This window comes from Lampetra planeri, unplaced genomic scaffold (assembly GCF_965212315.1).
Source record: "Lampetra planeri unplaced genomic scaffold, kcLamPlan1.2.h2 scaffold_386, whole genome shotgun sequence".
Classification (NCBI taxonomy): domain Eukaryota; kingdom Metazoa; phylum Chordata; class Hyperoartia; order Petromyzontiformes; family Petromyzontidae; genus Lampetra; species Lampetra planeri.
This window is the reverse complement of record NW_027615209.1, coordinates 2,821-18,211: the sequence shown is the minus strand read 5'-3', so window position 1 is coordinate 18,211 and position 15,391 is coordinate 2,821. Positions and strand designations below refer to the sequence as shown.

The window sequence follows — 15,391 nt, the reverse complement described above, 5'->3', positions numbered from 1 at the left end:
ACGTCTTCAAATTTCTGAAGAGACCTTGGCCCATAGCTTGCAAAAATGTGATCGTAGCCATTACGCAAGAATTGCAAGACACGATACTATAGTGCAAGTTCTAGCAACAGCCGCACAAAAACTAAACTGGCAAATTATCATAGAACCAACATTACCTAGCGACACCAACAAAGCAAAACCGGATGTAATTTTAGTAAACGATACTGATGTTCTGGTCATTGATGTATCAATACCCTGGGAATCTCGTTCATTAGCTCTAACATACCATTTCAAAGTAAAAAAAATACGCTAATGACAAAAAAATGCAAACGTATCTCAAAACAATATATCCAAACAAAGTAATAAGAACGGAAGCATTAATCATATCTGCCCGTGGGGGTCGGTGCACTCTTAACAACATAGTAACAAAAAAAGTTGGACTGTCTAACGCATGGGTAAAATTGCCAATGATTAAGGTGATGGAAGGTTCTGTACGGATATGGCGATCTTGGACAAAAGGATAATTAGAGGAAAAAAGAAATCAATGGAATGTTACGGTGGAACCCTGCCTGGTCGCGGCCTACCCTTTAGGGTTGGCAGCAGATCCATCTTTTCAAACATCCGAATAGTTTACCTCAAACGGGTACCCGACCCAAACACCATACGGGGAACTAGAAGAAGAAACAGCCAAATGCCTCGTCATCTAATTAGTGACGCGCACGAATGGATGAACGAGATTCCCACTGTCCCCATCTACTATCCAGTGATACCACAGCCAAGGAAAGAAAAGAAAAGAAAAAAAAGAGAGAGGGAGTGAGTGGGGAGAGCGAGAGGAAGTGAGGGGGGGGAGAGAGAGGGAGTGAGTGGGGAGAGCGAGAGGAAGTGAGGGGGGGGAGAGAAAGGGAGTGAGGGGGGAAAGAGAGAGGGAGTGAGTGGGGAGAGCGAGAGGAAGTGAGGGGGGGAGAGAAAGGGAGTGAGTGGGGAGAGCGAGAGGAAGTGAGGGGGGGGGGGGAGAGAGAGGGAGTGAGGGGGGAGAGAAAGGGAGTGAGGGGGGGGAGAGAGAGGGAGTGAGTGGGGAGAGCGAGAGGAAGTGAGGGGGGGGGGGAGAAAGAGGGAGTGAGTGGGGAGAGCGAGAGGAAGTGAGGGGGGGGAGAGAGAGGGAGTGAGTGGGGAGAGCGAGAGGAAGTGAGGGGGGGGGGGGGGAGAGAGAGGGAGTGAGTGGGGGGAGCGAGAGGAAGTGAGGGGGGGGGGGGAGAGAGAGGGAGTGAGTGGGGGGAGCGAGAGGAAGTGAGGGGGGGGGAGAGAGGGGAGTGAGTGGGGAGAGCGAGAGGAAGTGAGGGGGGGGGAGAGAGAGGGAGTGAGTGGGGAGAGCGAGAGGAAGTGAGGGGGGGGGGAGAGAGAGGAAGTGAGTGGGGAGAGCGAGAGGAAGTGAGGGGGGGGGAGAGAGAGAGGGAGTGAGTGGGGGGAGCGAGAGGAAGTGAGGGGGGGGGGGGAGAGAGAGGGAGTGAGTGGGGGGAGCGAGAGGAAGTGAGGGGGGGGAGAGAGAGGGAGTGAGTGGGGAGAGCGAGAGGAAGTGAGGGGGGGGGGGGAGAGAGAGGAAGTGAGGGGGGGGGAGAGAGAGGGAGTGAGTGGGGGGAGCGAGAGGAAGTGAGGGGGGGGGGGAGAGAGAGGGAGTGAGTGGGGGGAGCGAGAGGAAGTGAGGGGGGGGGGGGAGAGAGAGGAAGTGAGGGGGGGGGAGAGAGAGGGAGTGAGTGGGGAGAGCGAGAGGAAGTGAGGGGGGGGGAGAGAGAGGGAGTGAGTGGGGAGAGCGAGAGGAAGTGAGGGGGGGGAGAGAGAGGGAGTGAGTGGGGAGAGCGAGAGGAAGTGAGGGGGGGGAGAGAGAGGGAGTGAGTGGGGGGGAGCGAGAGGAAGTGAGGGGGGGGGGGAGAGAGAGGGAGTGAGAGGGGGGAGCGAGAGGAAGTGAGGGGGGGGGGGAGAGAGAGGGAGTGAGAGGGGGGGAGCGAGAGGAAGTGAGGGGGGGGAGAGAGAGAGGGAGTGAGAGGGGGGAGCGAGAGGAAGTGAGGGGGGGGGAGAGAGAGGGAGTGAGGGGGGGGGGAGCAGCAGCAGCAGCTGCAGCTGCAGGAGCGGGTTCAGCAGCAGCAGGTGGACCCAGGCCTGGAGCTGCACCTGGAGCTGAAACTCCATCAGTGGCAGTGGCTGCAACAGCAGGAGCTGCAGCAGCAGCAGGAGTTTCAGCAGCAGCCGCAGGAGCTGGAGCTGCAGCAGCAGCAGCAGCAGCAGCCGCAGGAGCTGGAGCTGCAGCAGCAGCAGGAGTTTCAGCAGCAGCCGCAGAAGCGGGAGCTGCAGCAGCAGCAGCAGCTGCAGGAGCTGGAGCTGCAGCAGCAGCAGGAGTTCGAGCGGCAACAGTTGGAGCTGCAGCAGCTGCATCAGCGGGAGCTGCAGCAGCTGCAGGAGCGGTTTCAGCAGCCGGAGCTGGACCCGCAGCTGGGGATGTACCTGGAGCTGCTGCTGCTGCTGCTGCAGCAGCATCGGCAGCAGCAGCAGGAGCTGCAGCAGCAGCAGCAGCGGGAGCTGCAGCATCCGGGGGTGGCAGCAGGCTACGGTAGCTGGGGCACGAGCTGTATCACGCTGAGCGTGGGTTCGATCGCGACCCTGACGATGCCCGTGTGTTTGGATACTCTGGTTCTCTTGGTAAAGTTGAATTAAGTGACGACGTTTCGGGCGCTACACAAGTGCCCATCATCAGGTGTAAAACAACCCCAGCAATAAACAAATTGGTGAAATGGGCAAAAGGAGGCTTGCTTGTGACACGAGGAGAGATGGAGGGGGTGGGGGTGGGGGGTAAGGGGAGTGCGGAAGGGCAGTCGCCAAGTTTAATGACCAGGCTACGCTTTGATGTAAAGCTTCTCTCGTGACTGCAGCAGGGATTCATCTTCTTGGTTCTTTCGGTAAAGTCACGTAGAAGGGAAGTATTCTGATTCCAAAGAACACAGGATGAGATGTTACTCTCCTTTGTGCAAGCACTTCCAAGAGTTCATGAACAGTGAGCCTGGTGAAATTTGGGGAGCGCATCGTCAGTAGTGAACCTTTGGTTCCTAGGGTGTTCCGGCCTTTCACACTATACACCCTCCCCAAAGGCGGCCAGCGACAGGGTGATCAATCCTACGCTTGCGTCCCATTCCCAATTAGTCATAGGAGTTGCCTTGTTGTTGGTAGCCAACATCTCTCGTGACTGCAGGGATTCATATTGTTGGTTCTTTCGGTAAAGTCACGTAGAAGGGAAGTAACGATATGAATGTAAAACGATAAAAATTCTCACGACGTTTTGACTGCAACACAAGCAGTCGTCATCAGGTGTGAAATCCACAGGAAGAAAATTTCAAAGAAAAATAAAATAATAAAAATATAAAAAGAGAGAGTGAGGGGAGAGAGTGAGGGGGGGGGGGGAGAGTCTCCTGCAATCAGCGCCTGGGTCATCAACTCCCCCGTCGACGTGGTGTGGATATCATTTTTTCTATCAAAATGAGGGGGCTGTACCCCGCCAGGATGCTGCTGCTGCTGCTACTACTACTACTACTACCCCTGCTGCTGGGCACGGTCAAAGTGGAGCAAGGCAAGTCTCGGTTGCAGAAGGAGCGCCGCCGGCTCACGATTGCGATCGGCGTCCCTGAGAATGACCCCGGGGGCCCTTCCCGAAGCAGTTGGTGCAGATCAAGTCGACCACGCGTGAAAACGCGCAGTAGAGCATCGCGGAGCCCGGAGCCGAGCAGGACCCCGTGGGTGTTTTTGTCGTGGACCCCGTGACCGGGTGGCGGCTCTGGGTCACCAAGACGACCCTGGACCGTGAGCTCGTCAAAGAGTACCTGGTCAACGGCCACGCGGTGGACATGAACGGGCATCCGTTGGGAAAATCCCGTGCATCTCCTCATCAACGTGCTGGACCTAAACGACAACAGGCCAAACTTCGAGACGCCCGTTTTCCAGGGCTCCGTGGAGTGTCATCATAATCACAGCTACCAGCAACAGCAGCAGCAGCAGCACCATCATCAGCACCCGGAAGGACACGTGAAGACGTGTCACTGACGGGAGTCGAGAGAGCAGGGATGAACATTGCAGTGTGTGTGTGTGTGTCTGCGCGCACTACAGCTGCCATTTAGAGATAGTGGATAGCAGCATTGTTCCAATGGAGCACTGTGAGTTCATTACAGAGGAGGGAGGGGGGAAGAGAGAGAGAGTGATTGAGAGAGAGAGAGGAGGGAGGAGGGAGAGAGTGATTGGGAGAAGTGTGGGAGAGCTGAAGAGAGAGAAGAGGGGTGAGTGAGTCGCTTCTAACGGAGACGGTTTCAGCTTCAGACTCCTCTTGGTTTGTCATCTTCACTCGCTTGTTCTTTTCACTCGCTTTGGTATATTTTTGTTTTTGTATTCCACGCACGTGTATTTCGCAAATGGCAGAGCACGACTTGTTTTGAGTGTTTTTTTTCTTAGACGTGTAGCGCCTGCTGCTGCATCCTGCTGCGCAATGCTCGAGTCACTCATGGCAGACAGGGGGACTTCGATCCACTTGGGTCTCCTCTTCGTTGAGTCCAGGCTTCAGGCCCTGGCCACTCGGATTGCTCCGGTGTACAAGACACTGGCCCCTCAAGCCTACAGCAACCAGGTGGGGCACGAGGTTGTGGCTGGTGAATGGCGGCTAGGTGAGGGGTCGACCGTTTGCCGGGGTCACCGCCTGCGTGGACTTGTGCACCCGTGCCCACAAGGACCGGCACAACGTGTGTACAGTGGCCTGCAGAGCCAGTGGTGGAAACTCCACATTCCCGAGTCTATCCACAACGCAAGCACTTTTGACCTGCCAACGAAGAGGGGGGAGAGAGAGGGAGGGAGGGGGTCACCAGGGTGCTGCTGCTGCTACTCAATCAGCAGCGAGAGAGGCAGCTGTGCCTGCAGCTGACGAACCCACCGACCCACCCACCCACTCACCAACCCACCGACCCACCAACCCACCGACCCACCCACCAACCCACCAACCAACCCACTCAACAACCAACCCATCCAACAACCAACCAACCAACCCACCCACTCACCAACCAACCAACCCACCCACCAACCAACCCACCCACCCACCAACCAACCCACTCACCAACCAACCCACTCACCAACCAACCCACCCACTCACCAACCAACCCACCCACTCACCAACCCACCCACCCACCCACCCACCAACCAACCAACCAACCCACCCACCCACCAACCAACCCACCCACCCACCCACTCACCAACCCACCCACCCACCCACTCACCAACCAACCCACCCACCCACTCACCAACCAACCCACCCACCCACTCACCAACCAACCCACCCACCCACTCACCAACCAACCCACCCACCCACCAACCCACCCACCCACCCACCCACTCACCAACCAACCCACCCACCCACCCACCCACCCACCAACCCACCCAACCCATCCACCCACCAACCAACCCACTCAACAACCAACCCACCAACCAACCCACTCAACAACCAACCCACCCACCCACCAACCAACCCACTCAACAACCAACCCATCCACTCACCAACCAACCCACCCACCCACTCACCAACCCACCCACCAACCAACCAACCAACCAACCAACCAACCCACCAACCCACCAACCCACCCACCCACCAACCCACCCACTCACCAACAAACCCACCCACCAACCAACCCACCCACTCACCAACCAACCCACCCACCAACCAACCCACCCCACTCACCAACCAACCCACCCACCCACCAACCCACCCACTCACCAACCAACCCACCCACCAACCCACCCACCAACCAACCCACCCACTCACCAACCAACCCACCCACCCACCTGGAGTTGCATGCTGGCTAGGGCTTGCTGCTAGTGCAGGACGCTGGAGGCTGAACATGGCCCCGTTGGCTTTGTCAAGTGCTGCCCTCTTTGGTAACGGAGCAAGGTTTGGGGAGAGGGGCCAGGGAGTGCGGGGGTGGAGTGGGGGGGAGACGTCCGAGAGGGAAAGAGGGGGGAGACATGAGAGAGACACAAACAAAGAACAAGAAGCGGAGGAGTTAGATGAATTCTAGATTTGAAGCTTTCGTGACTGCAAGGATTCACACTCTTAGGTTGTTGAGGTGAAGTCACGTTGGTACAAAAAATAATGAAAGAAAAATAAATGGAAATAACCAAGTTGAGTTATTTACATTAATTATTATTTTATTATTTAAAATAAAAATAAATGGAAATAACAAAAATGTTATCGATTCATTTGCATTTTAATGAGGGAAATAAGTATTTGACCCCCTCTCAATTAGAAAGATTTCTGGCTCCCAGGTGTCTTGTATACAGGTAACGAGCTGAGATTAGGAGCTCACTCTTAAAGGGAGTGCTCCTAATCTCAGCTCGTTACCAATTTATAACATGTTTGACATGCGTTTTTCTCGATTTTGTTGTTGTTATTCTGTCTCTCGCTGTTCAAATAAACCTACCACTAAAATTATAGACTGATCATTTCTTTGTCAGTGGGCAAACGTACAAAATCAGCAGGGGATCAAATACTTTTTTCCCCCTCTCTGTATGTCTCTGGTTCTGTGTTTTATCTCTCTTTCAAATTTAGCATTCTCAGGAAGAACGTAATCAACCGGGTAGGGTGTTGACTGTTATGTTAGCCGACTTTCTTGTGTTGTATTGCATTACATTTCTAAGTATACAAGGTTTGTGTTCCATTTCATTTATACCTGATGATGATTGCGCGTGTAGCAATCGAAACGTCGTATGCTCGTATTTAATTTATTATTTTCTTCTTCTTGGTTCTTTCGGTAAAGTCACGTAGAATGGAAATAATAAAATAATAAAAATGTTACATTATAAAATAATTCTCACGACGTTTCGACCACAACGCAAGCAGCCGTCCTCAGGTGTAGAACAGGTCTGTCGAGAAGACAGAGTCTGAATGACACGCCCCAGGCTTGGAGCGACTATTTAAGCTGGGATGGAGGGTGCGTAGAGCGTCTTGACAAAATAAGAAGAATCCCTGCAGTCGCGAAAGCTTTAAACCGAAATTATTATTTTCTCTGTATACGTGACTTTACCTAAAGAACCAGAGTAATTCCTGCAGTTATGAGAGCTCCAAAACAGGTCCCTGCGGGGTGGGCTGGTAGGAACGAATAACCAAACAATATAAACATCATGTATTATTACACTTGTTTAGCCAGGAAAGCCCCACTGAGTCTAAAGGTTTTTGTAGGGTCCTGCCAAGTGTTTGCAGTAGGGGACGATGATGCTACACCTCATCGGACGATACGAAGGGAGAGTTTGAGGCCTAGTTCTAGGCTTTAGGCCGCTGTGAGTTAATTTTTAATTTAAATGTTTTAATTATTAATGTAAAAGCTTTAAATGTAAATGTTTCTATTTAAAAACATCAGGGAATGTAACATTGTTAAACATTAACTCCCTTTCACACACGCGGGGGTACGATACGAAGGGAGAGTTTGAGGCCTAGTTCTAGGCTTTAGGCCTAGCTGTAGGCTTTAGGCCGCTGTGAGTTAGCTTCTAACTAAAACTTTTAAATTAAAATGTATCTCAAGGAATGTTACACGTGTTTAGCCAGGAAAGCCTCATTAATTTAAAAGTTCTAATTAAAAGCTAGCTCAGGGAATTATAAGGGAATGTTACACTTGTTTAGCCAGGAAAGCCCCACCGAGTCCAAAGGTTTTTGTAGGGTCCTGCCGAGTGTTTGCAGTAGGGAGCGATGTTACTACACGGACGGACGATATAAACTATTGCAGGCTGGTTTACTTCGTTCCTACCAGTATAAGAAGAATCCCTGCAGTCACGAAAGCTTTAAATCGAAATTATTATTTTCTCTTTATACGTGACTTTACCTAAAGAACCAGAGTAATTCCTGCAGTCACGAAAGCTCCAAATTAAGTTTGAAGACTGCACCTCTCCCATTAGGCACGCACACAGACACACGCACACACACACAGACACACGCGCACACAGACACACACTCACAGACAGACACGCGGACGCCGAGAGAGCGAACACAGCCTGTCGTTTATTCAAACCACAGAGCTGCCCTCCCTGGGTGAAGCACTTATTGACTTTCACCTGATTGATGTAAATGCTTGCATTCAGAGACGACAACACCACCACCACCACAACACCACCACGGGACAACAACAACAACACCACCACCACAACAACACCACCACCACCACCACACCACCACGGGACAACAACACCACCACAACAACAACACCACCACCACCACCACACAACACCACCACGGGACGACAACAACACCACCACAACACCACCACCACGGGACAACAACAACAACACCACCACCACCACAACACCACCACCACCACGGGACAACAACAACAAGGACATCACCCTCGCTCATGGAGTTATTACTCCCCGGAGGTAGCCGAGAGAGAGAAGAGGTAGAATAGAAAGATGTGGGAAAAAAAAGAGATTAGAGAGAGGGAGGGAGAATGGAGATACAATAGATAATAGAGAGATGTAGTAGAGAGAGAGAATAGAGAGATAGAGGGAGAATGGAGATACAATAGAGAGATACAAGAGAGATGTGTAAGAGATACAATACAGAGAAAGCTTTAAATCGAAAGCCACTTAATCTCTTTCTATACACACCTCGGTTGCAAAGATCAAAGCCAATTTGCCGCCTTCTCCTCCCCGCCACCCCGAGGCCACCAACACCGCCACCACCAACACCAACACCGCCACCACCAACACCAACAACACCGCCACCACCAACAGCCTCAACGATGGACGCCTGCGGCCTACTCACCGAGGCGGGGCCTGCCTTGCCTAGCGCCGCCGCCGGGTTCGTTGCGCCGTTCTCGGCGGGGGGCGGCGTGGTTCGCCGCCTGGGCCCGGGGGGGTGCCTCCTCGGGGTCGGATTTGTCGCCGTCTCCGCCGCCGCCATCCTCGCCAGACGAGGAGTAGGAGGAGTAGGAGGAGGAGGAGGCGTTGCGGCGTCTGAAGTTCCTCTTGCTGCGCTTAAACATCTCCCGCTGTTGAGCCTCGCAAAATCTCCTCAGGGCGACCTTATATAGTAGCGGGAGACGTCCACGGGGAGTCGACAGCGGTGGAGTTTGATTGTCGATTACGTAAGGTTCGATTACCGCAACATCGATTCCCGCGTTGGTTTGCGTTGTGGGGGAGCTGAGTTAAGGAATCGATAGCAGTGATTCGCTTCGATTGTTTTAAATAGGAATCGATTTGAATGTGTTAAAATAATCGATTCTGCGTGATAACGACGGGAGGGGTTAATGGCGGGAAGCATCCACGGAGAGTCGATAGCAGTGGAGTCAGGTGTCGATTAAAAGAGTTTCGATTCTCTGTTGTCGATTCCCGCATTATTGTCAACGGCGAGAGGAATCGAAACGTCGTGAGAATTTTATTTTAATGTTTAATTTTTATTATTTTATTATTTCCCTTCTACGTTACTTTACCGAAAGAACCAAGAAGATGAAACTTTATATTATCATCAGCATCAGTATTATTTCGCTTGTTCATCCAACAGGGGGTAAAATACCATATATTGATTTCGGTAGCAATTGGTGTAGTAGTGTCAAGGGTGACCAGGATGATGCCATCAAATCGGTCGTCTTGAGCACCAAGTTTAATCGCGGATGGCTCCCTGGAGGCTTCAAGTTTGAGCTCGAAGGTGACAGCCGAGCGCTCTAGACACGCTGTCGGCTCGCAGGGCCACGCGGCCAACTCAGAAGCAGCACATTTGTTTGCAGAAGCCTTTCTCGACTCGCTTTCACATTGTAGATTTGAAGCTTTCGTGACCTCAAAGATTCATACGCTTAGGTTTTTTTCGGTAAAGTCACGTAGGTAAAAAAATAATAATAATAATAATGACACTGACGATGCCTGCTGTGTACTTGGAGTCGGTGTGTTCTCTCTTTCTTTCTCCCCGTCTCGGGTCGTGTGGATTTCTCCTCGCAGGACCTACGGTTTCTTCTGCCGAACCACCCGTTTTATTTTTCCTTCATCCGGCCAGGTAGCCTCCGAAACACAACCAAACCACCACCCCAGCACGCGGGGAGGAATCGTTGCGCGGTCGAAGTGAAAACAAAAGAAATAAATTAACCCGTAAAAACAAAGTTTTTCACTCTAAATCCTCTATATGCGTGGCGGCTAGAGTCCTCTCGTCCTCTGGCTTGAGATGGCTGCCACTTATGGGTCAGATGATTGTCTGCCAGCATTAAGCAATTGGTAATTACATTTTTTTTCCCCTAAACAGTGTAAAATTTTGGAAAAAAAAATTCACGAAAATTAATAGTCACGCACAACGAGTCTGTGTGGAAAATGTCAGCTCGATTGGATCACGGGAAGTGGGTTAAAAAACGACCGAAAGATTTGCACGGTCGTAAGCAAGCAAGCAAGCACGCAAGCAAGCAAGCGAACTTAATATAAAGGATTTAAAAACGACACGGCCTCAAATTTCGATTTAAAGCTTCTTTCGTGACTGCAGGGATTCATCTTCTTGGTTCTTTCGGTAAAGTCGTCACGTAGAAGGGAAATAATAAAATAATAAAAATAAAACATAATAAAATAATTTTAACGACGTTTCGGCCACAACGCAAGCAGCCGTCCTCAGGTGAAGAACAGGTCTGTCGGGAAGACAGCGTCTGAAATTCAACCCTAACATCACGGTGACTAGGGAATTCAGACGCTGTCTTGCCGACAGACCTGTTCTTCACCTGAGGACGGCTGCTTGCGTTGTGGCCAAAACGACATGGCCTCGTCACTAACGCGGCGACCGCTTGCCAAAAAGTCAATGAATGAAAAAAAACAGCAACCACCATGCTCTGGCAGTATATGATGATGATGATGATCGTCATCGTCATGCATTGTCTTTGAGACTGATTGGTCCACACCAGAGACAGCTTTCTCTAGAGCAGGGGTAGGGGAACCTTTTTTTCTGACAAGGACCATTTGGATATTTATATAACATCATTCAAGGGGCATACAAAATTATCAACTTAAAAAATTCGACATTTGTCTTCTTGGTTCTTTCGGTAAAGTCACGTAGAAGAGAAATAATAAAATAATAAAGATTAAACAAAAATTGTATTATATTTTATCATTGAATTTTATTCTATTATGTTATTTTATTGTTTTATATATTTTTATTTTATTATTTCCCTTCTACGTGACTTTACCGAAAGAACCAAGAAGATGAATCCCTGCAGTCACGAAAGCTTTAAATCGAAATTCGACATTTGGTCAAACATTTAATTAGCTCACCCCTAATGTGAGGGCTGGAACTGCTTCTCTTTTGCGAGGCATGTGATGTTAGCTGGTATTGATAATGTTGCTACCCACAACTGCTTTTCCAGGTTTGCTCCTAGATTTGTTGAATTTCGAGTCCCGCCTGCGGTTGCCTTGGCAGGGCCACACCAAATGATTTTGCGGGTCTCATACAGCCCGCGGGCCGGACGTTCCCCACCCCTGCCCTAGAGCCTGGTCTCAAGCAGCGTTAGACCAGAGGGCAACGCTAAAAGGCGACCAGCACCAGGACAATGCCTCTATCATAGACGTTGAGAGCTCGAGGCGAGCAGCTTCATCATGGGACCTCCCTTGCCAGGTTTGACACTTCTTGGCGGTAAATAAACAGGCGCTGAATGCCAGCAGGTGGATTGTTTTGATTCAATTGCCGCGTTTCATTGTAAAACATTCAAGGGGGTTCTCGTTACACGAGCCGGTGGTTGGGAGATGGTCCCGGACGGACCCCCAATAAAACACTCGCTCCGCGGAACAGACCGGCTGAGGGAGCTCCAAACTCGGCGTTGAGTCAGCGAGGTTCTAAGAAAGGTGTCGGCCCCGGCTGTAGCCAGTCCCGTACTCACTCAAGCCTCGGTGGCGCACCTACCCAACATGGCCACCTCTACCGATGACCCTACCCAACATGGCCACCTCTACCTATGACCATACCCAACATGGCCACCTCTACCTATGACCCGACCCAACATGTGCAACTGTACCCCTACCCAACATGGCCACCTCTACCCCTGCCCAACATGGCCACCTCTACCCCGACCCAACTGGCCACCCCTGCCCAAAATGGCCAACTGGCCACCCCTGCCCAAAATGGCCACCTCTACCCCTGCCCAAAATGGCCACCTCTACCCCTGCCCAAAATGGCCACCTCTACCCCTGCCCAAAATGGCCACCTCTATCCCTGCCCAAAAATGGCCACCTCTATCCATACCCAACTGGCCACCCCTGCCCAACATGGCCACAAGCACCCCAACCCAACATGGCCACCATGACCCCTACCCAACATGGCCACCTCCAACACACGGGCACACACTCTAAAATGATTCGAGAGGCGACGTCACGTTCATTAAATTCACCCTCGTAATCGGATTTATTCAAATTCACATTTTAAACCGCGAAACACGAGATCCAAATGTAACAACACAAAGACAAATACAAAGGTCCCCCCCCGCCCTCCTCCCCCCCAGTGTAGCCCACACAGGCCGCAGGGGCAAGTGCTGTGAGGAGCGAACAGCAGCGGCAGTGCCTGGGTTAGAACCACCCCCCCCCTGTCCCGGCCGTCTTTGTCTTCCCCCGGTGGTGATGGGGGGTTCTTTTGTTGTTGTTGTTGTTGTGGCTGAGTCGACCTAGGGAGGCTCCGGATTGAGATTATGGGGTGGGTGGTGAGGTGACACTTGTGGGTGAGTGGGTGGGTGAGTGGGTGAGTGGGTGGGTGAGTCGGTGAGTGAGTGGGTGAGTGAGTGGGTGAGTGAGTGAGTGGGTGAGTGAGTGAGTGGGTGAGTGAGTGGGTGAGTCAGTGGGGTGAGTGAGTGGGTGAGTGAGTGAGTGGGTGGGTGGGTGAGTGAGTGGGTGGGTGAGTGGGTGAGCGGTGGTCACTTGAGCTGGCCCAGCTTGGCGGTGAGGTCGTGGGGGTCGTGGGGTCGCCCGGGGCAGCTGGGGGTCGCGGGGGTCACGGGGTCGCGACCTCAGCACGGTGGAGCGGATAAGGTCGACGTCTCGCGACAGCTCCTCCTGCAGGGGAATGAGCGACGTGCTGGACGAGTCGAACGCCACCAGGAAGTAGCTGGGGAGGGTAGGTGAGTTAGTGAGTGAGTGGGTGAGTTAGTGAGTGAGTGGGTGAGTTAGTGAGTGGGTGAGTTAGTGAGTGGGTGGGTGAGTGGGTGGGTGGGTGAGTGAGTGGGTGGGTGGGTGGGTGAGTGAGTGAGTGAGTGAGTGGGTGGGTGGGTGGGTGAGTGAGTGAGTGGGTGGGTGGGTGAGTTAGTGAGTGGGTGAGTGGGTGGGTGAGTGGGTGGGTGAGTGGGTGGGTGGGTGGGTGAGTGGGTGGGTGAGTGGGTGGGTGAGTGGGTGAGTTAGTCAGTGAGTGAGTTAGTCAGTGGGTGAGTGGGTGGGTGGGTGAGTGAGTGAGTCGGTGGGTGAGTGGGTGGGTGGGTGGGTGAGTGAGTCAGTGAGTGAGTGGGTGGGTGAATGAGTGAGTGGGTGGGTGAGTGGGTGGGTGAGTGGGTGGGTGGGTGAGTGGGTGGGTGAGTGGGTGGGTGGGTGAGTGAGTGGGTGGGTGGGTGAGTGGGTGGGTGAGTGGGTGGGTGAGTGGGTGGGTGGGTGAGTGGGTGGGTGGGTGAGTGGGTGGGTGAGTGAGTGGGTGAGTGTGTGAGTGGGTGGGTGAGTGAGTGAGTGAGTGAGTGGGTGGGGTGAGTGAGTGAGTGTGTGAGTGGGTGGGTGAGTGGGTGAGTGAGTCAGTGAGTGAGTGGGTGGGTGAATGAGTGAGTGGGTGGGTGAGTGGGTGGGTGAGTGAGTGAGTGAGTGAGTGGGTGGGTGAGTGAGTGTGTGAGTGGGTGGGTGAGTTAGTCAGTGAGTGGGTGAGTGGGTGAGTGACTGAGTGGGTGAGTGACTGAGTGGGTGAGTGGCTGAGTGAGTGGGTTGGTGAGTGGGTTGGTGAGTGGGTGAGTGAGTGAATGAGTGAGTGGGTTAGTAGATGAGTGAGTGAGTGGGTGGGTGAATGATTGAGTGAGTTACTGAATGGGTAATTGAGTGGCTGAGTGAGTGAGTGGGTGAGTGAGTGGGTGGCTCTGTGAGTGGCTGAGTGAGTGAGTGGTGAGTCGTGTGGTGAGTCGTGTGGTGAGTAGTGCGGGTGGCCTCACCACCCCGTAGTGTGAGTCTCATCGTGACGCCGCACTGAGTAGGGGAGTCTCCGTGTCCCCAGCCCCGGACAGATCCCTCACCACAGCCCCACGGCCCAGCAGACTCAGCACGGCCCTCCTCACCGCCTGCCTCACCTCCTCCTGCACTCACCACACGCTCACCATTACACTCACACACTCACCATCACACTCACACACTCACTCACATACTCACCACTACACTCACACCTACACTCACATACTCACCACTACCCTCACCACTACACTCACTACTACACTCACTACTACAGTGACACACTCACCACCACCACACTCACCACCACCCCCTCACCACTCACCACCCCCACTTACCACCACACTCGCCACTCACCACCACACTCACCACCCACACTCACCACTTACCACACTCACCACCACACTCACCACTCACCACACTCACCACCACACTCACCACTCACCACCACTCACCACACTCACCACCACACTCACCACCACCACTACACTCACCACCCTCCGCACTACACTCACCACACTCACCCCACTCACCACACTCACAACTACACTCACCACTCACCCCACTCACCAGACTCACCACACTCACCACCACACGCACCACCACACTCACCACTACACTCACCACCACACTCACCACACTCACCACCACACTCACCACCACACTCACCAGACTCACCACCACACTCACCACACTCACTCCACTTCACCAGACTCACCACCACACTCACCACCCCCCTCACCACTCACCACCCCCACTCCCCACACTCACCACCACACTCACCACTCACCACTCGCCACCACTCACCACACTCACCCCCGCACTCACCACCACACTCACCACACTCACCACCACACTCACCACCACTCACCACACTCACCACACTCACCACTCACCACACTCACCACCACACTCACCACCACTCACCACACTCACCACCACACTCACCACTCATCACACTCACCACCACACTCACCACCACACTCACCACTCACCACACTCACCACCACCACACTCACCACACTCACCACACTCACCACCACTCACCACCACACTCACCACCACACTCACCACTCATCACACTCACCACCACACTCACCACCACCACACTCACCACCACCACCACACTCACCACCACCACACTCACCACACTCACCACACTCACCACCCCCACTCACCACACTCACCACACTCACCCGACTCGCTGCCCTCA

The 15,391-nt window shown here is 53.0% G+C and overlaps 2 long non-coding RNA genes across 4 annotated transcripts; both read right to left on the bottom strand.

Annotated features, from left to right (window-relative positions):
* Window positions 1-2,493: 2,493 nt before the first annotated feature.
* Window positions 2,494-9,206, bottom strand: LOC144741015 (uncharacterized). 3 transcript variants are annotated; one of them, XR_013589851.1, is made up of 3 exons: window positions 8,804-9,168; window positions 5,839-5,926; window positions 2,494-4,825 (listed from the first exon to the last, which is right to left on the bottom strand). It is a non-coding gene; the product is annotated as an uncharacterized LOC144741015 (long non-coding RNA). The 3 variants fall into 3 exon arrangements; XR_013589852.1 differs by lacking the exon at window positions 5,839-5,926 and having other exon boundaries at window positions 8,804-9,206; XR_013589853.1 differs by lacking the exons at window positions 5,839-5,926; window positions 8,804-9,168 and adding an exon at window positions 8,647-8,770.
* A 3,170-nt stretch (window positions 9,207-12,376) lies between these two features.
* LOC144741013 (uncharacterized) lies at window positions 12,377-14,303 on the bottom strand. Its single transcript, XR_013589849.1, has 2 exons — window positions 14,166-14,303; window positions 12,377-13,093 (listed from the first exon to the last, which is right to left on the bottom strand). It is a non-coding gene; the product is annotated as an uncharacterized LOC144741013 (long non-coding RNA).
* Window positions 14,304-15,391: the final 1,088 nt, after the last annotated feature.